The sequence below is a fragment of the Sciurus carolinensis genome, unplaced genomic scaffold (assembly GCF_902686445.1).
Source record: "Sciurus carolinensis unplaced genomic scaffold, mSciCar1.2, whole genome shotgun sequence".
Lineage (NCBI taxonomy): Eukaryota > Metazoa > Chordata > Mammalia > Rodentia > Sciuridae > Sciurus > Sciurus carolinensis.
This window is the reverse complement of record NW_025920116.1, coordinates 1350474-1371443: the sequence shown is the minus strand read 5'-3', so window position 1 is coordinate 1371443 and position 20970 is coordinate 1350474.

The window sequence follows — 20970 nt, the reverse complement described above, 5'->3', positions numbered from 1 at the left end:
TGGGAGCGACAGTTCAGCCGTGTAGGCTGCCTAGCCAGTGGGGGAAAGGGGTTAAGACTCAGTGCCCAGCCTTGTTGCCCTCCAGGGAAGGCCATGCAGGGAACAGATTCCGCCTGGCATGGAGGGGTGCAGAGAAAGCACTCGCCCAGGACGGCATGGGGCTCGGGGCACTGGGAGCACATGGGCACCTGCGGCTGTGTGTCGCGTGCGTGTTGTCTATTAGGCCATCACGAACCTGGTGAGAACATTTTTCTCACCTTCAGTTCAACTGGTTGCGCCTAGCTGGAGTCTCCTGGCCACGCTCCCCCCTAACCCCCCAGAGTCCTATATCAGGATGCACGCCAGCACCCTGGCCTCCTTCCCCTCTGCTCAGCTTGACTGCTATTTTTGTCTCCTTAGAACCTTTGAGGGGGGTTTTGCTAATTTGTTCCCCTCCACACAGTCTAGTCTCCCCGCCCCCCCCAATTCTACCCAAACCAGATGGAGGTGCTTCCCAGGAGCAGGGTACTTGTAGATCCTGAGTTCCAACCTCAGCTTCTGCCCCAGCACTAGCAAGTGCCCCTACCTCCCAGAACCCCAGTTCTCGGGAATAATAATAATAATAACAACAACAACTCCCATTCATCTGGATCCAAAGGCTTAACAGAGCTGAGCATTTTTAAAAAGAGCTTGATCCCAAAGCACTTCCAGCACGTGAGCTGCTGTTGACTCCCTCACTGCGTGGGTGCTCACCAGTGCCTACTGCGGATCAAGTGCTGTTCTAGATCCTGCAGAGGAGATGAACCAATCCCCTGTCCTCTTGGCTGAGCCACAGTTGTACTACACTATTATTCTTCTCCTCTGCTCAAAGGGCTCCAGGATTGGTGAGACCGTTTGTGGGTGCTGCAGATGGGCACCTAGAGTGGGGGTGTTGTTGGAAAGGGCAGGTGAGGATTTAAGGTGGAAGATTGCTGGGGGTGGAGTCAGTGGCAACACCTGCCAGGCATCTCAAAGGTTGCATTCCTTCCTGGTTGGCCGGCAGTAGACTGGGAATGACTTCCCAGGCCCACCAGTCCCTGGTGGATCCTGGTCTTCACTTTCCCCGCTTTCTTTTCCCAGCACTCAGTAATTCTCAAAGTGTGATTCTCAGACCAGCAGCATCTGCATCTTGGAAACCTATTAGAAATGCAAATTCTCAAGCCCTACCTAGAGCCCTATGCAGATCAGACTCTCTGGGGTTGAGAGCAAGGAATTTTCTTTTTCTTTCTTTTTTTTGGTGAACAGGCCCTGTGTTCAATTCCCAGGGCCTATCTATGCAGAGCTAGGATCTGCAAACAAGCTCTCCAGGGAATTTTTTTTTTCCCCAGTGAAGTTCAAGAAATACTGTTTTAACTGAAGCAAGGTCTCCTTTGTGAACTGCCTTTATCTAAAACAATGGGTCACGATCCCCCTTTTATGACAATCACGTTGTACCTGAGCTGACACAATCCTGAGCAATCCAAGGCAGACAAGCGTCTGGCTCAAGTCCCCAGGATGCTCCAAGGGTGCCTCTGCTCCCCGTCACCCACCCCGACACATGCTGCTGCTGTCTCTGGCCCAAATGGTGAGGCCAACGCCAATGGAGATGGCAGGCTGGACCGAGCACCCATGAGGGGTCTGTCCCCGGTCTGTTCACTCACACTTTGTGGAGTCATGGCAACTCCACAAAGATCTGGCTGCCACTCTGCCATTGAGATGCCGGGACTGAGGTCCCCATGGTCAGGGCAACCCAGGTGACCTGCCCCAGGTCCCTCCACCTGGAGGGGAGGAGACTGTCCTCCCACTCAGGCTGGCTGACCCCAGAGCTGGCTCCGATGCTCTGCCTGTGCCCTTTCCTCCCGTGTGGCCCTTGTTGTCCCTTCTCCACCCAGTGCCAGGCTGAGCTTGTAAAAGTGCAAATGGAGCCCTTCCAAACCATCCCCCCGCATATAACCCTCCTGTGGCTGCCCCTGCACGGTGACCTCCAACCTCCCCTTGGCACATGCCGCGTCCCATGGATCCTCCTGGGGTCTCTGCTCTGCTGGGCTCTGCTGATGGCCCCTCCTGAGCCCTGGCCTCCCAGGCCTGCCTCCTCCCAGCCTTCATCTCCCCCTCCACAGAACTCCCCACAACACCCTCCCACTTCCGTGTGCACAGTGCTCTCTGGAGGGTCCTGATGTACTGATCAGGACCGTGTGGCCACTGCCCACAGAGCGTTCTCCTCGTATGAGGTGTTGTGAGTCATCAGGATGATCTGATGTGTCCGGGAAGAGGAGCGGAGGTTATGTGCCAACGCTCTGCTGTGGACGCGAGGGACCTGAGCATCTTGGACGTGGGTATCCATGGCAGGTCCTGGAAGCAGCCCCATGGAGACTCAGGGGTGATTGCAATGTCCACTCTGGCACTTCTACCATGATTACAACTTCTGCTACGGACCAAGCCTGGCATACACCAGGGGCTTAATAAAGAGTAGCTGATATCGTCCTTCTTACTAAGAAACCCAGTAAAACGGTCCTGGCACAGAATGCCCTGATGCAGGAGGAAATGACCTAGGATGAAGGGCCATTTGACCTGGGAGGCTCCCTGGGGCAGGGCCCTCTTGGCAGGGCTCTGTAGGGTAGGTAGGAGTTGGATGGCAAGGCTGGGCTGGAGTCTTGCTGATGGGTGAGGCTGGAGGACAGGACAGGCTGAGGCCATGGGAAGGGAGGCAGAGCCTCCACTAAAGCTGGGGAGAGGACATTCTGTCTCAGCCTCCCCCCACCCCATCAGGCAAGGGGAGTCCTGAGAGGGAGGAGGCCTCTGCATTTTGTGGAGGCTGAGAACTTGCACTCTGGAATCAGAGCCCAGGGGCCTTTGGCTCTCAGAGCCCCCGGAGTGCTGGTCTGTGAGGTGGGGGTGACACAGGAGTCTCCCATAGGCTGATGGAAAGAGGAGGCCCCAGATGGGTGCGCCCAGCATGGAGCACGGGGTCAGGCACCAGCAGGTGCCAAAGAGGGGCAAGCACCTGGCTTCCATCTTGACCAAAGCCCTTCCTTCCCGGGCCCTGGACACACCCCTGGGCATTTCTGCACCACTTACTCCCCCAGCACCAGCCTCCCCACCCCAGGCCTCAAACAGCCAGAGCCTCTGCAGCCCCTGTCCCTGCTTTGCTCTGGCCTACCTGCCAGCGCTGGCTGCCAGCTGGGTCTGAGGTTCATCTCGGGGGCCCTGCATTCTGTGATTTCCCATCAAGCGCATGTCACGGGGTCAAAACTCCCCTAGCAGGACGGTGCGAAGCCGGGCTGCCGCCCCCCAGTGGTTGGATAGCTCACATGAGCCGCTGATCCCTGCATCCACCGTGTGCTGCCGGAACCCCTTCCTGCAGTCCTATGAGTCCTGGGTCCTGTCCAGCCCAGCGCCTGTGGCCTGCCTTAGATGTCGTCTCAGGTGCCCCGCTTGGTGCCTCCTGCCTCCTCCTCCAGGAAGCCTTCCTGTGCCCAGCAGCCCAGGCTTGAGTTGTGGTCCACCAGGCCTGCCGGGCCTTTCCATGTGGGTGGTGCTGCTTCTGGAACCCATGGCAGGTCCACCTGGAGGTCCTGGCTGGCAGACCCCTCCACAAGGCTGAAACCTTCCACCTGGTCTAACTCTTGGGCCTCCATGTTCTCATTTGCCTGAGGAGAATGACGGAGCCTCCCTCTCAGGAGCGCTGGGCAGAGCGGTGCTCAGGCATCTTAAAGCTTGGCCAAGAGCAGGGCCCTTAACCAACCAGGGCTGCTCCAAAGCTGTCCTTCTATAACTGCAGCAGCACCCAGGGCCAAGCCCAGCACACAGTAGGTGCTCAGATAATGCCTAAAGATGAAGGAAGAAAATACAGGGTGTTCCTAGCTAGGTGGTCTCAGGCAGGGCTCTGAGCCCCCTTAGATCCAGCACATGTGAAATGGGAGTGATATGTGGACGTACTGTTGCGCTCCCCGCCCGCAGAGAGACACGACACCTGGTTCTTTTCAGCCCTTTTATTGCGCGCACCCCCATCCTCTCAGTTCTTTCTTTGTTCTTCTTCTTTGAGGAACTTACACTCCAATATATACAGTACCGTAACCAATCAGCCTTTGAGCACGAGGGGAGAGCATGCACAGATACAGGCAGCAAAGGCAGGCATACAGTGGACCTGCACTGTCCATCAGGGAGCTCAGCCAATCCCTCGAACTTCCTCAAAATAATGTCAGTTGTTTGTGCAAAAGTTAACTGCTCTGGCTCACTGCCAGGCGCCATCTTAGCCTTGCCACACCTAGGGCCAGGGGTCCGGCCGAAACCCCGACAATGTACCTTGCTTGGGCTCCTTGGAGAGGTAGGTGACGTTCCCAGGCAGGACTGCAGGGCATGTTCCGGAGCATCAGGCCCTCCTACCATGCACTGAATCTTCCTAGCCACCCCTTGACAGAGGGCCTCCCGTCACTGCCACGAAGAACCTGATGCACAGAGAGGTGAAGCTACTTGGACCAAGTCACACAGCAGGAAAGTCAGAGGCAGAAGCCTGGTGTGTACCCCAGGGTCCCTGCTCATATCCATGTGCTCTGGCCTACCATGATGTCTGTTCCTTCCCACCCCCAACTTTACCCACCCGCTCCAGGAGGAGAGGGTCTCCCAGCTCTGTGTTTAGAAGACGGTTCGGCAGGTACTGGGCCTCTGTGTCCTGAACATGTAAATCCCTTTGCTACCCTGAAAGGCAGGCTCTGGGAATAGCAGGGTGAGGTGCTTCAGATCACAGACTTTGGGGTTGACAGACCTGGGTTCCAGTCCCCACGATGTCACCACTCACTGTGCCCTGGGGCAAGTGAGTGTCCCTCTCTGAGCCTGAGTTTCACATCTGAATAACAGGGTAGAAGAAGCTGCCCTCCTGATAGGGCTGGGGTGGGACCTGGTGAGGGAGACCCTTGAGGCCCGCAGGTCACCCGTGGCCTCTCCCAGTTCCCCTGCCTGTCTGGTCCTGCACGCGGAGGGGCAGTAGAGATTCTGAGAGTGGCTGGCAGGCTTCTCGGCTGCTGCCTGCCTGGTGTCAGGCGGCATGACCGATCTGCTGGACACACTCAGCAATAGCTGCAAACACTCAAATACACTGTCATTGTCTGCCCACAACCTGGCTCGGCCGCGCTGCCACAGATAATGGCCTGGAACAAAGATGGCAGCTGTGCATGGTTCAGACCTGTGGCAAGTGAGATAATGAGGAAGGAGCTGGTGATGGGCAGCAGCAGGGGACATGAAAGGAGCAGGGACGGGGTGCAGGGAGGAGGCTGGGAGGCAGGGAGGCTGGGCGCGGCCTCAAGGAGACCCAGGTGACTTCGTCCAACAACCATGATGGCAGTAATAATAATGGCTCTGCTCTGCCAGCTGCCAGCCTCACACTGGTGAGGCCAAGATGATGATCATCCTCCCTGCCCTTACCAACCACCCTGGCTGGGGGCTCTGGGAGTGGGTGGGGGTCTGCGTCCTGAGGTCCCCCCAGTAAGGAGGTCCTGTTTCCAGCCTCCAGCCTGTTTCCAGGCTGAGAGAAGGCCAGAGGCTGGGAAGGGGAAAGGGGTCCTTTTTCAGCTGGGTGGCTCCTTGTAAAGAATCTCCCAAGACCCCTGTTCCTGCCCAGAGCCAAATCCAGGATCCTGGATATAGAAAGCAGAGAGGGGAGGGCCTCGGTGGGCACTCGGCTATTCCCTCGGCCTCCATAATGAACCTCTCTTGAGTGTTTTGACTCCCTTGACCCAGAGTAACCTCACCACTCCCTGGAAGGTGCTTTGCAGCTGGGAGGACAGAGGCTCAGAGAGCTGGAGGTCAGCTGAGGCCACACTGTGGAGGCCAGCTGGGCCCAGTGCTCAGCTCCAGGTTTCTGCTGGGCGCCTTCCCTTCCCCAAAAGCCTGTGAATGAGCCACCTGCATACGTCGGGGCTGCTGTGGGCCCAGTGAGGAAGTGGCTCTTTGCTATAAGGAGAGAAAGTGGGACAAACTCAGGGAGGTGGTAAAGGTCATGGTTGCAGAGTGAGCCAGGAGGGGGGACACGGCACCGGTCATCCTGAGACCCAGGGGCGAGCCCTTGTGGGCACAGTAAGTGCTGTACAAACAGCACCTCTCCAAGCCGACCCCACGGCCCAGAGCAGGACAAATAGATCCTCCCTCCCAGGGCATCGTGGGGCTGAGCAAGGCCAGCTGAGGGACATGCTCAGAGCAGAGTCAGTCACACAGCAGGTGCCCTGAGGCCTGAGCAGCTGAAGGGCCACTGTGAGGTTCCCTGGTTAACCTCTGGGCCATGTCAGCGCCGGCCAGCTGGAATGAACTCCCAGCAACCCGCTGGACTCTCCATCAGCAACCGAATCCCGTGGCCTCCTAAAGCTCCTACTGTGCTCCTACTGTGCGCATGACCCTGAGTCTAAAGCAGAGGCATCTGTCACAAAGGGGGCAGGAGGGAGTCATGTACGCCATCATCACGCACAAAGATCCACGAGTGTGGAAAGAAGAGAACCCAAAGAGCCGGCTGAGGTGGTGGCTCAGTGGGGGAGAGAAATAAGTCAATGAAATAAAGTCCATTGCCAATATAAAAAAGTATTTTAAAAAGCAGCAAGAGACAGGTGGGGCTGCCTTCAGCCGCATGCGCTGCGGGTGCCTCACCACCTGCTCCCACCACCTCCATGGACCATGTCTCACGTTTTCCCTAAGTTTTGCGTTGACAACCCCATTCGGTCCAGACCGGCCACGGCTCCGGCCCCACAGCCGCATCCAAGACAAACTGGGGCATCCTTGTCACCCCTGAGCCCTCACACAGGCCGGCCCCCTCTCTGGAGAAAAAGATACATAACGCCAAACGCTGTGAAATTTGCTGCTGTGAGAACAGCTAATTTTTCACATGCAGACAAACTGGTTGGGTTTGTTGAAGCCCAAGAAAATAAAATAATCATTATAACTCATCTTCGCCCGGCATGTCTCTGGCTCTTTGTACCATGAACATCCCAGTGGGGAGCAGCTCTGGGTTAGCTCAGACACAGTCTATTTTGAAATTTCTGGCTGGTCTTCTGAGACCAAAATATCCCTCCTGGAAATCTTGCAACAAATGAAGCGATCCTCTCTAATCTTCTTATCATTGTAGCCTCTGCTCCAGGCCTGGTTATCTCGTGGGCTTGCAAAAGAGAAAGGGGGGGGAGAGAGAGAGATTTATACATGTATATTTATGTTTCATAGAAATTTATATCAGTGTATGTAGATGCAGGAAGTAACAAAGGGGAGATAACAGGCAGGACCGGCGGGCCCTCCCTCCAGGCTGCAGGGCAGGGTGGCCCTGGCCTCGGCCTGGCCAGGATGTGTGGCAGCTCCACTCTGCACCAGCAGCAGCGGCTGGCTGCACAGGGCTCGGGGCCCGGGATTGGGGCCATTGCCGGTGGCTGTACTGGGACCTGCCTGCACCGGGCACTTTCCCACGCTCGCTGTCCCTCCTTCCTCTCTCTGGGGTTTTTTTTGACTCTGGTATTTTTCCTTTTCCTGCTTCACCCCTTCTCCCTCTCCTGGACTCTCTCCCTCTCCCTGCCTCCCCACCTGCTCCATCCTCCTCTCCTCTGCCTCTGACCTGGCCTCCCTCCTCCCACCCGGCTGCCCCTGCCTCCTCCCCACCAGGCCCAGCCCCTTCACCTCCCAGCCTCCTCCCTGGCCCCACCGTCCCCCTGGCCCCTGGCCACCTCCCTCCACAGCCTCCTCTTACTGACCCCATCACACCCACCTCCATCCCCCATCAGTCTTATTTCTGATTAATATGTTCTCAGTCAAGGAATGAATAAAAAATAGAGAGAGAGGAAGCAGGGAGAGGAGAGGAGAGGAACCTTCTAAATAAATCATTTCGTCATGTGAGGAGCTAATCTGCAAATGACGAGCTATCGTGGAGTTTGTAGCAATGCATGTTAAGTAGGGATCAGAGGCCAATTCAGATCCGTGGAGGCATCGCAGGGGAGGACCAAGCCCAGAGAGTAATTGGTGGAGAGAAAGGTGGGAAGCCCTGGGCCTCACAGGCCTAAGCTGGCACCTCGGAGCCAGGGACCCAGGCCCAGCCCTCCATGGGCAGGACTGGGGGCTGTGGCCCAGCCTCTGTTTCCTCTCCTGGACCTCGGGAGCCTCAGGCACGGACATGGGAGTAGGATGGTCCCAGTGAAAGGAATCAACCTTCAGAATCAAACCTGAGAGTCGTGTCTGCTGGGCGGTGACAGATGCCCTCCGAGTTATTCTTCACAAAAGGTGGGGCCAGGGTGGGGGTGAGCTGGCAGTGATTTCACAGAAGCCCGTGACGCAGGCCTGCTGCAGATCCAGCCACCCTGGGAATGAGGTCCACTCCCGGGTTTGGGGGTGTCATGTCAACCACACAGGCTGGGCCAGGCACTGGGCTCTGATGCTGCTCCACCGAGCAGGGCCAAAACCTGACCCTGGACGCTCCTCTGGGAGCAGAGAGGACAGAGCTGAAGCTGCCTGCAAGGACTGCCCCCGGGGCCAGCAGCCACCCAGCTCGGGCCCTGAGAGGGATCCCTGCTTGGGGGTGAAGGTGAATTGGGTCCTGGAGCCCAGCTGCCCCAATTTGAATCCTGGCCCTGCTGCGTGCCCAGCTCCTGATGGGAGGTGGGTGCAGTTAGAGCTCACAGCAGAGGGATGGAGGCAGGCAGTCTGGCCACAGCCCTGCCCTGTGAGTGACAGTGACCCGTATATCCCAGCCCTGCTTCCACTTGCCGGCCTCCAGGGGACTAGGGAGGGGCAGTGACTGAGGCTGTCTCCCTGGAAGGCAGCTGGCCTGGGTCTCCAACCCCAGGATCTGGCTCCCGTGTGCTTTCTGATTACATCCTTCCTGGGCCTCAGTTTCCCCACCTATAAAATGGGGATGATCAGGGTGGATGTGGAGGCTCTCTTTGCACAAAGGGAGGGTAGTGGTCATGTTAGCAGCTATGACTATGGTGCAGAAGAGAGGGCTTAGGGTGCAGGCCCTGGGTTCAAATCCCAGTACTACCCTTTACTACATTACTAGCTGTGTGACCTTAGTGAAACCCCTTCACCTCTCTGTGCTTCTGCATCTCATCTGTGAAACGTGCCTGCCTCACTGGGCTGTCCTGGTGTTTCAGTCTGGACAACATAGCTCTCGTTTCTGATCTGGAGGGCAGGACCCCAGTCTTGGGCTTTTCTGCAGCTCGAGGCTCAGGGCTAGAAAGCAGAGTGTTGTGGATTGATGCTTTGTAAAGATGCAAGTCACAGCTACAGCCAGAAGTGGCCAGAGATGCTCGGTTACTGCACATGCCTCCTGTCCCCCTCTGGGCTGTTCAGAGGGTACTTCTCAAATATGTCAATGGCATTCTACCCCTGCCACCTGCTTCTCTGTGCTGTGGCCTTCCAGTGACCACAGGTGTGAGCTTGGTCCTCACATGGTAGATCAGAAGTGCCAGGAAACTCACGGCACAGGAACAGCTTGGAATCCAGGACCCGGGAGGTTGTGGAGCAGCATCTCAACTTCTTGCCCCCTGAGTGCTGTTCACAGCCACCAAGGCATCCCTGCAGACTGCACCCTGCTCATTGATGCATCTGCATTGGTCTTCTCTTCCCTGTCTTACCCTGGGGAGCACCCGCCTTCTGAGGGTGGCTTACATTGCATCCAGCAGAGGCCCTCAAACCCACCCTTTGGCAAAATGATTTTCTCCCATTTTACTCTGTCCATTCTGATGGACACTTTCAAGAGGACCAAGGAGTGCTGAGAACTTCCAAAGGGCAAATCTGCCCTAGACTCAGAAGAGGTGGTTCCTGCAGGCAGGTAATGTCAAAGAAAAGAAGTCTGAAAGAAGATGAGAGTGTGGTAGTTGGCTTTCCGTTACTATAACAAAACACCTGACATTATCAACTTAAGGAGAGAAAAGGTTTATTCTGACTCACAGTTTCAGAGGTTCCAGTCCATGATTAGTTGGCTCTGTTGCGTTGGGCCTGAGGCAGCCCTGTATGGTGATGGTGGGGAAAGTATGTTGGGGCAAAGCTATTTACTCACGGCAGCCAGGAAGCAGGGGAAGGGGGCAGAGTCCCACTATCCCCTTGAAGGGCAAGCTCCCAGTGACCTACCTTCCTTCCACGAGGCCTCAACTCCTCATAGTCTGGAGACCAAAACTTCAACACATGGGCCTCAGAGAGCATTCAGGATCCAACTACAGCAACGAGTTCATGGGGTGGTGAAATGGGCACAGCCTGGCAGGGCCCTGTGGTGGGGGCAGAGGGCACCATTTTGGCAGAAAGTCAAAGGTCTAGGAAGTTACGTCACATCCCTGAGCCTCCATTTCATCTTCTGTCAAGTGGTCCAAAGCCACCTGCTGTCTCTCATTGTCTCTGCAGAACAGGATGAGGGACCTAGAGGTTCTAAATGGGAACACCCCCAGAGTGGGACCCCAGAACAAGGATGTAGTACTTACCACTGAAGAGCCAGGCCAGGCCCTGTGTTTAGTTTGTTGTGTTTTCCTCCAAAGCCTTTGCCCTCCTGGAGGGACACCAGCACTGTGGGGTGAGGGACCATCAAAGAATCACATGCCAGCGACTGCCATACACCATACACGGTAAGAAATTCAGTGAAGGACAGTAAAGTGAGAGAAGACAGTGCAAGACAAGGGAAATATTCTAAATAAGGCCTCTGGGAACAGAGACTGGAAACAGGCAGAGGAGGTGATCGTGTGAATGCTAGGGTAAGAGCAAGCCAGGAAGAGCCAGCAGTATGTGCAAAGGTCCTGGGGCAGGAGGGACTCATTGGAGATACTGCAATGAGGCTGGTGTGACTGGGACATGGTCAGCAAGGTGGAAGGGAATGATGGGAGAGGAGGGTGGAGAGACCATGGGTTCAGGTCCTCCAGGGCTTCGTGGATCCATGCGAGGGGTTCAGATTTTAACCCACGTGAGCAGGATCCAGGAGTCACAGCTGGCCTGGACGTATCCCTGATTCACAATGACAGGTCATCCCACTGACACATGAGAATGGCCCAGTGGAGGGCAAAGGAGGAGGCCCCGCCCTACCCACTGCCACACGTCTGCTCCTGATACACGTTGCTGCAGTGCCCTGTGCCCAGGCCATGTACCAGCCCCGGGTGATGAGCTGCAAATGAGTGGGCCGGCCAGCGTCTCTCATTTCCACCAGCGCCATGGGCAAAGGCTGTGGCAACGGGCAGTTAAGCTCAGAGCTCTGAAAACGTGCTCATAAGGGGGACATGGCTGAGGAAGCTGCCTGGCGATGTAAATGAGACCCAGCTGGAGCGCGGAGCATCGGGATGGCCTCTCCCCAGATCTACACTGGCAGAGACCAGCCTCATTCACCGAGCTAAACAGCCAGTATCACCAGACCACCAGCACCATCGGGTGGAGGAGACAGGGACCCCAGTGGCCCCTGGGGACGTCTCCATGGGGCCTGGCCAGAGGGGACTAACGATGGCCATCCTCAGTGGCTGGTCCTGGAGCCCCCCTGTGTGCCTGGCCTTCGAAATGTGTGTCATGTGGATTAGAAGGGGTGCTGTGTGGGTCCCCATGAGGAGCCTCTTGGGGAGACCAAGGCACAGGGTGGAGCCAGCACTCACTCGAGTACAGGCAGCGAGGGACGTGGTGCGACTGCCTGGTCATGGGAGGCCCAAAGTGGATACCACGGCTTGGTCAGCTTCTCCAAACCAGCTCTGGTGTGTGTGGCTGTCAGTCTGTCCTGAGGGTCCTGCACCCCACCCACCACCCCTGATCTTCCCCTGGGTGGGCCTTCTATGTCACCAAGGCCACGGAGGCTCAGCGCCTGCAGAAGCAGGAAGGCCATGGGCAGACCCCTGACGACACCAGCAAAGAAAGGCAGCCGGGATGAGGACACCCAGCTCTGACCAGCGTGGCCTCCAGAGCCTGGCCCCTCGGTGGCTGGAACTGTGAGTCGGTGACAGGTGTTAGCCGTCAGGAGGTGGCCCTGCCCATTCCTCCTGGTTCTGAGACAACCTCTGTCACAGACGCCCAACAAAGCATCTGTCTCAAGCCGCGATGCCATGTGGAGGCCCCCACAGAGCCCCGCGTGCCCTCTGCAGCTGCATCTGACCAGGCAGATGTGAGGCTCAGGTGGTGCCACACTCCCAATGTCAGGCCGGAATTGAGAGCAGTGCCTGCTCTGTGTCAAGGCTGCCTGGGGCCCCATGGCCCTGCCCAGCCCGGCCTCGCTCTGCCCTTGCATCCCTGGAGGTCCTCCCGCCCACCTGGGCTTATCTCCACACCCTGCCCACGGCACACTTCATCCACTGGGGACTCCTTCCCAGCATTACCTGGGCTCTGGTTTATCCTTTACTGAGAGTTCCTTTAAACTCCCTTTTCTTCAACCACGTGATTTTAAAAGAACACTTGGAACCAGTGCTACACACACGATGTCACTTTGGCATAAATAAAAAGAAGAAACAGGGGTGATAACCTCTAGGCTATGGACCAAATCTAGACCACCACTTGTTTTTGTAAATAAAGTGATCAATGCAGTGGCATCTGAACAGTGTTCTGCAGCTATCACCTCTGTCTAGTTCCAGAATATTTTCATCACCTCCAAAAGAGACCCCAGAGCCATTAATAGTCACTCCCTGTTTTCCTCTCTCCCCAGCCCATGACAGCCATAAATCTACTTCCTGTCTCTGTTGACTTGCCTGTTTTAAATATTTCATCTGAATGTAACCATATAACATGTGACATTCTGCACCTGACTTCTTTCACTTAGCGTGGTGTTTTCCAGGTCCAACCACATTGCAGCAGAGTTCATTCCTTTTTCATGGTTGAATAATATTCCACAGTGTGAATCAACCATGTTTTGTTTATTCCCCCATCCCTTGGTGGACCTTTGGGTTGGTTCCACCTTTCTGACTATTGTGATTAGTTCTGCTGTGAACATTTGTGTAAAAGTATTTGAGCACCTGTTTTCAATTCTCCATTCCTAGGAGTGAAATTGCTGGATCAGATGGCCACTCTGTGTTTAACTTTTCGTGGAACTGCCAAACTGTTCCTGACAAGGAAGGAAATTCAGACCCAGCTTCATGACTGCGGTCAGGTATTCTGAGCAACAGATATATTTGGTCAAAGGGGGAAGAGAGAGTGTCAATCCTGTATTTAATTCACTTACTCATTCATTAATTTAGCAAATACTTATTGGGCCTTGTTCAGGAGATGTTAAGAAACGACTTTGAAGAGTTTCCCGCCACGTTGGGATAGTAGGCAATTCCAGACTCATGGAGGCTGCGGGAATCTGCGACAGAGGGCCAGGCAATGCTGTTTTTGGTTTGGCAGGCAGGGCTCTGTTGGAGAAGGTGACATTCACACAGGGACCGGAGGCTGAGGATGAAGGATGAAGACCTGAGGACTCCTTAGCGGGTTGGAGCTCTAGTGCCAACCTGATTCCCCCGGGAGCCTTAGTGTCCCCGTGTAGAAAGTGGGCATGATTCCCACCTGCTCCCCACCTCCCTGGGCTGCTGTGAGGAGGGTGAGGGTGGCCAGGGGGCATGTTTGTAATGACCTGGGTCCTGACAAGCAGGGGAGGGGGCCTGGCCAAGCGGCCCCCACAGTGGGGATCCCAGGTTGCCATGGAAACAGCCCCTGGGATGGTCTCCATGGGGGGGCACTGCCCTCCTCCCTCTGAGGATGGGGCAGGGGCTTCTGTCTTCCTGCTTCTGAGTGGCAGAGAGGGGGACCAAGGCTTGTCCCAGAGGAGCCTGGTTCCCCTGGCTCAGAGCCACGGTGTGCAGCAGGGCCACCCAGGGTGTAGGCGGCACTTGGTGCTGCTCTGGGCATTGACCACAGGCCGTGGCACCAGGTCGATTCCAACACCATTGTTATGAAGCTGGCCTCCCAGAGACCAGGACCGGGGCCCAGGGAGCAGATGTCACTTCCCCAAAGCCACAACCCAGGGGGCAAAAGAGCTGGGCTGGGCCCTGGCCTGTCACTGCCACAGACTGGTTCCTAGTCCCAGGCTGAGGGCTGCTCCCCCTCCCAGGACCCTGGCTGGGCTCCCAGAGCGTGACCAGAGGACACCCCCATGGAAACCTGTGCGCACACCGACACATGCATGTACACGCACACACACACACAGCGCCCTCCACCCAAACGGTAACCCCGCGGGCCGCCTGACCCCCTTACTGGGTCCCTTCCCACCCAGGAAAGTCAAGACAACCCAGCTGAGGAGGAAGGGGGTCTCACAGAAGGGACCCTGTGTCCCTGCTACCTCCAGGGCCACCACTGTGGCTGGGAGGGTTCTGTCATGCTGATGCTCGGAGGCCTTCTCTCAGCAGAGCCTCCACCACAGGCCTCTCTGGAAAGGGGAAGAAGCATGTTCCATCGTGTCCCATCTGCTGGGCAGAGGAGTGGGGGAGGTCGCGGGTGGAAGGGGGTCCAGGCCTGTCTCCCCCGGGGTGCCCATGCGCTGCGTGTGACAGAGGTGTGGCCACGTGCGAGCGTGTTGGGGGTTCTGTGTGCATTGTGAGTAAGTGTGCAGGAGCGTGTGTGGGCGTGTGGGGAAGTCCGCCTGTGTGTCATCTGCGCTGAGCTGTGGAGCAGCCTGAGACCCTCACCAGCCCCTGTGTATGCTCTGGGTGGGTGCGCCAGGTGAGCGAGCCACTGCCACCCTGCCAGGGTCTTGGGCCTCAGGGCCTGTCTCCTTCCCGCCTGCCTCTCCCTGCCTGGATCCTCTTCTCTCTGGGGGGCTCCCCAGCTGATCTCATGGTCTGAGTGGACCCCAGAGCTAACAAAAGTAAACACAAAGGACACTGAGGAGTCTCTGAAGGGCCACTTGCCATCCTCAGTCCCTTAGCCTATGGACTCATGATGTCCCCCTGCAGCCTGGGGAGGTGGGCCCTGTGATGACCTCCCCTGTGGACAGGGCGCCAGGCCTGGTCCAGAGCTGAGTCCCTCAACTTTCACATTTGGGGCTGCAGACTCATTCCCAGTGGGCCAGAGGCTCAGTCTCCAGGCTTCGTGGCCAGTTCTGTCACAGTCATGGGCTCTGCTGCTGTGGAGACAGAGCAGCCGAGATGAAAACCCAGGCCCTTCTCTCCAACCGCAGCTGCCCACTCTCGTCTTACCCACAGAGCGATGGATGGCAGATCTGGGCCCCAGAGAGGGTGTTCTGGTGGGAAAGAGCCTTTCGCTGACCATTAATTTTGTATGTATTTCTATGTGCCCAACTCCATGTGGGCCAGAGAAAACTGTGGACAAGATGGAACCCCTCTTCTCTTCTCTTCTTTCTTCCTTTCTTGTACTTAGGATTGAACCCAGGACACGTTATGACTGAGCTACATCCCCAGCCCTTTTTTATTTTTTATTTTTAGGTAGGTTCTCTCCCACTAAGTTGCTGAGACTGGCCTCCACTTGTGATCCTCCTGCCTCAGCCTCCCAAGTCGCTGGGATTATAGGCATGCACCACTGCACTGACCAGAATCTGCATCTCCATCTGAGGTCTGTCGACGGTCAGCAGCAAGGTGGGCCAGGTGCCTCATCCCAGGGTACAAGTGCAGGGGCCCTTATTTCCAAGAGAGGGGCAGGGAGCTGGGGGAGGGGACAGAAGGATGTAGGAGAGGGCAACAGTGGGAAGGCCAAGGTTAGGGAAGGCGCGGAGGCAGCAGGGACAGCGGAGAGGCTGGCAGCTTGAGGACCTGCCCCTGATGAGGCGTGAGTGGGGTGGGGCCTCGAGGTCTCCCTTGCAGATTCCTCTGTGGGCAGTGGGGAGCCCTGGAGGCAGGAAGCCCACAGGAGGCCCCTCTCCTTGCCTCTGTCTCCAGGCCTTGGGTGGGGGCCCCTGACCTTGACCTCGCCCAGTGTGGTGAACTTGTCATTTAGCTGCTGACCCATGGTGCTTCCTCTCACTGACACACACTGTCTGTGCCTTGATGGCTCTGCTCACCCCCAGGAGGCCACTCTGGCACCATGACTGGCCCTGCACTGGCTGAGGCCTCCTGGATCTTTGGCCTGCCCCTTCCTGCTCTTGTCCCAGAGCTGATGACACCTGTTCCTGCAGGGCCGTCCCACTGTTAGCGGCTCTGTGTAAATCAGCCAGGCACCTGCTCCTGGCCCGCAGCTCCATCCAGCCCAGCTCCAGGCCCGTCACCCTTACTTGTGGCTCCGGCCCACAGAGCTGGCACATAGTAGGTGCTCACTTCACCAACGTGGGATGGATGACTTGACCTCTCTCACTGCAAGGAGAGGACACTGCCGCTGAATAATTTGCAGGAAAGAGGGGGGAGAAAATAGGCCCTCACCACCTGCAGGTTTCATACAGGGACACAGACCATAGCGAGAGGCAGGGGCATGGATGGAATGACCCTTGGACTTTCTTCTTGAGTCCAGAGCATCCATGAGTGGGACATGAGGCCCCTTGAGGGAGTCTCATGTGGTCCTGGGGTGAGGCAGGGCCTCAGGGCAGTCTAGGAAGTGGGTGCTGAAAGGTCACGGGGGACTTCTGATCCTGGACTAGAGCTGGACCTTCATCCTGGCTCTAAAGTGAGCCCTGAATGTTGCTCCAGAATGAGCCTGTCCCTGTTACAGTCTGAGCCCTGATCCCAGTTATAGACTGAGCCCAGATCGCAGTCACAGCTGGACACTCTGACCCTTGATACAGCCTAAGCCCTCAGTAGTCATAGATTAAACCATTAGGACCTGATCCCTGATCCCATTTAGACTGATCCTTCACCATAATCCCAGACTAAGCCCCAACTATTGACAAAGATTGAGTCCTGACCCCAGTCACATTCTGTACACCAACCCTTGGTACAGCCTAAGCCCTCAGTAGTCATAGATTAAACCATTATGTCCTGAACCCTGATCCCAGTTACAGACTGATCCTTCACCATAGTCCCAGATTGAGTCCTGACCCCAGTCACATACTGAAGACTGACCCTTGTTGCCAAGCAAGCCCTAACCATGGTACAGGCTGAGCCCAGAACCTAATCGCACACTAAAGACCAACTCTGCTATAGACTGAGCCTTGACCCTGGTCCAGCCCTAGACTGAGCCCCGACCCAGCTCCCTTGCCCCCAGCTTGGCCTGCCAGCTCTTAAAGTTCCTTCTGGCCCCATGAGTCTCTGTGGCAGCCACAGGGTAGGACTGCCCTCCTCCTGCCTTGTTGCTGTGGCCAGTAAGCTGTGGGCAGGGAAGCCGGGCATGCCAGGTGGAAGTCCTCCCTGCAGTGTGACTCTCCACCCCGCCCCCTGCCAGAGTAACCAGGGATGTTCCCTAGGGTGGGGCCTCCATCCGCCTGATGCCCTGAGCCAGGAGAGTAGCCCTGAGCAACCACACTGGACACAGAGCCTGGCCAGACAGGAGCCTTCACCCACTTCTCGGGCTCTGAGATCGGGGGCTGCTATTCCTCCGCACAACCTAACCAATACGTCCAGAAACCTTCTTGCCTTGAAGGCAGCCATGCTGGGTTCTGCCCCTTCCTGAGCACGATCAGGAGGGTCCAGGACCTGGAGCCGGGGAGGGTGCCAGCCAACCACGCCCAGGCCAAGTCCACAGGGGGCACTGCGCTAACGCTGGGGCTGGAGCTGGGAACCCCACCTCTGCCTCGGCCCTGCAGGAAAGTCTCATCACCCCCCACACCAAGGGGTCCTGAAGAACCCTGACCCATCCCCAGGATGAGCAGTGAACTTGCCACCGCCGTGCCAGCAGGGCTACACCTGTGGAATGCGGGAGGGACCCGGCCCGCGAGGGTCTCCCTTCTAGGCTTCTTACGAGATCAGGCTGATCCCACCCTCTGCAGGCACAGGTCCAACCCACCGCCATTCCTGTTTCCCCACTTGACCGGGCAAGGGTCCCTGTGTGGTCGTCATTGTGCCTGCACATCTGTGCCAAGCTCTTGCTGGCGCCAGGCAGGGCGCCTTCCCCGCCTCCACCCCTGACAGGCCTGAGGTCAGTTGCGTCCCTTCTTCCTCCCAGGCTCCCCCGCCATCCTCCCCCTCCTGCCCCTTCCTCCCTGTCATTTATTCAACCACAGCCCTCCAGGTGGTTGGGGACAGTTGCTCGGGACAGGGACTGTCAGCTTCAGATCCCAGTGTCAACCTCTACTAACCAGCATGTGACCCTGGACAGGTTCGTCAACGTTTCTGCTCTGGTTTCTGTGGCTGTAAAATGGGAATCACAGAGTCCTGCCTGCAGAGGATTAGTGCAGAGAGGCAGAGATGCTTCCAGTCGTGTGTGGTACGGAGTGAGCTGTGAGCGATGTCCCTGTAGTTATTCAGAGGGTCAGGGGCTTAACCTTCAGGTCTTGAGCTTCTGGTGGGCTGCCCTCCAGGTTTCAGAGATGGGAAAAACAGGGGCAGGTAAATAATGACAGTGGACATAGGAACGTCACTAGTCCTCTCAAAATCCCCAAAAGTTGTACACTACTTTTATCATTTTGCAGATGACAGAATTGAGACCCAGAGAGATTAAGTGATTTGTATGAGGTCACACAGCTCATAGTGGGTGATTGAGCACACATACCAAACAACAGGCACCACAGGCAGAGTGGTGACCCATAATGCACAGGGCTGGACCTGTGGGTAATGTGGGCCAGCAGGCCACTGCCTGGGCCCCTCAGCAGGCCCAGCTTCCATGCCTCTGCTTCTTCCAGTAACATGTATTATTAATGATAACAATAGTTGTAATTGCTTATTGATCTCTCCAGGTGCTCCCAGCTCTCCACCCAGCCCTGAATTTGGGTCACTGACCAGCAAATTCACAAATCTGTCCCCAGCAATGCACTGCACACAGCTAGTGTCCAACAGAGACCCAGTCATATGACCAAGTGCACAGGCTCGACCCCAGAAGCCACATCCAGACACACACACTGGTCCAGCCGGTGCCTGACACACAGTCAGCCGATCAGCCACACAGCGTCCCTCTCTGACCCAGAGGAACTTATTACTTGCTTCATTTTTTCAGCATTTGCCCTGGATCAAGAAAGTGCTCTTGTGGAATGTAAGCGAGATCAATGGAAGATGTCATCTCTGTGCCCCAGGGTCACTGGGGATAGTGTGTCTCAACCCTCAGCACACAAGTCCTGGTATCTTGCTAAAATGTGGATTCCAGTTAAATAGGGCTGGGGCACAGCCTCTGCACTGTTTTAATTTCCATTTTTGTCTTGGTCCTGGGATTGCGCACAGGGGCTCCCTACCACGGAGCTACATCCCCGGCCCCTTTATATCTTTTATTTTGAGACAGCATCTCACTAAATAGCTAAGATTGAACTTGAGCTTGCCATCCTCCTGCCTCAGCCTCCAAAGTAGCTAGGATGACAGATGTGTGCCACCGTGCCCAGCAGGCCACATTTTGGATAAGCTCTGGCAGATGCTGAGGCTGCAGGTCTGCAGCGATGCCCCGAGAGGCAGGATCTCCTTGAGGACTAACAACATTCACCTGCAACATAAGTAAGGGTCACGAGGGGCAGTGGGAGAGAGGTGGGAAACAGCACAGGTTTTGGAGTTCAGGGGTTTGGACAGATATTTTGCTGTGTGACTTCAGGGAAGTGCTGTCATGTCTCTGAGCCCCAGTTTCCCTGTCTTTGGAAAACGTGGATAATGTTACCTATTGCAAGGACTCCTTGGGGTGGTTTTAATGATATAATGGATGTGAAAGCTTCCTGCACAACTGGAGGTACTCCCAACTCTCTCCTTCCTTCCTTCCCACCTTTCCTCTCTCCCTCCCTCCCTCCCTCCCCCCTCCTTCCTTCCATCCTCTCTTGCTTTTATCTGTCCCTCCCTACAGTTTTGTTCAGCACATGTCACTTAAAAGCATTACAATGGTTTGAATCTGATCATTTTTTAAGGGGACCAAGATGGTGGGGTGGCCGGAGGAGAGTTGGGGTGCTTCTGAAGGGCAGGTCTGCTCAGGGTGGTATCATTGGAGACAGGGAAGAGGCTGAGGAGGCTGCACCCCACCAAGCTCAGAACTCACCTGCAACAGGCACGGACCTGGATGACCCTCTGCTGTCAGCTGCCACCCTGTCCAGCATCCCTGACACCCCGCTTTACTTCTGGGGCACTTTCTCCAAGGGATTCCACCAGTGGGCTACCTCCAGGGGCTCTTGATGACCACCCAAGGACGAGAGGTGGAGAGGGGTTTCCCAACTGCTGCGACCCACAGAGGGGAACTCTGAGGATCTTCAGGGTCCCCTGAGATGGAGCCCCAGCTTCCCAGGCCAGTAACTGCTCTTTAACACTTTTCCTCCTTCCCGTTTCTCCTGAGGAAATCACCTGCACCCAGCACCCTGCATCAGGTCTGCTCTGGGGGCACCTGATCAGCTAATCTGGTCAAGGCCTGCTGTCCCTGGTGCTGATTAATGCAGTGTGCCTCTCTCCCTCTCTCTCTCCCTCTCTCTCTCTCTCTCTCTCTCTCTCTCTCTCTCTCTCTCTCTCTTCCTCGCTCCTTCCCTCTCTCTCTCTCTCTCTCTCCCCCTCTCTCCTCCTCCCTATCCCCCTCCCTCTCACTCTCTCTCCCCCTCCCCCTCTTTCTCCCCTCCCTCCCCCTCCCTCTCCCTCTCCCTCTCTCTCCTTTTCTTTTTCTGTCTCTTCCTCCCTCTCCTCCACAGCCCTTTGCACCTCTCATTTCTATTGCTGTTTTGCATGGAATGTTCCCATGCTGCCTACCTTCGTGCTCGGAAGGGCCCATATTTGCCTTCCTTTCCACAGAGGTGCAGACTGAGGCCTGGAACAGGTGGGCTCCTTTAGGGGTTCATTCAACCAGCATATGTTGGGAGCTTGGGCCAGGCACTGCATTGGGCAGTGCCATGGATGGGTCTCCACAGCTCCCCCAGCATTTCGTAGACCTCACTGGGTGTTGGGACCCCTCTGGGAGCTTGTACAAGTGCAGATTTCTCCCATAGATAGGGGGATTCAGCAGGTGTGAATTCAGGAGGCCAGAAGCCTGCATATCAAAAACAAGCCCCAATGAATTGCAGGTGGTTCTGGGTCAAGGGGTGCTCCCTGGAAACACCAGGAGAAGCAC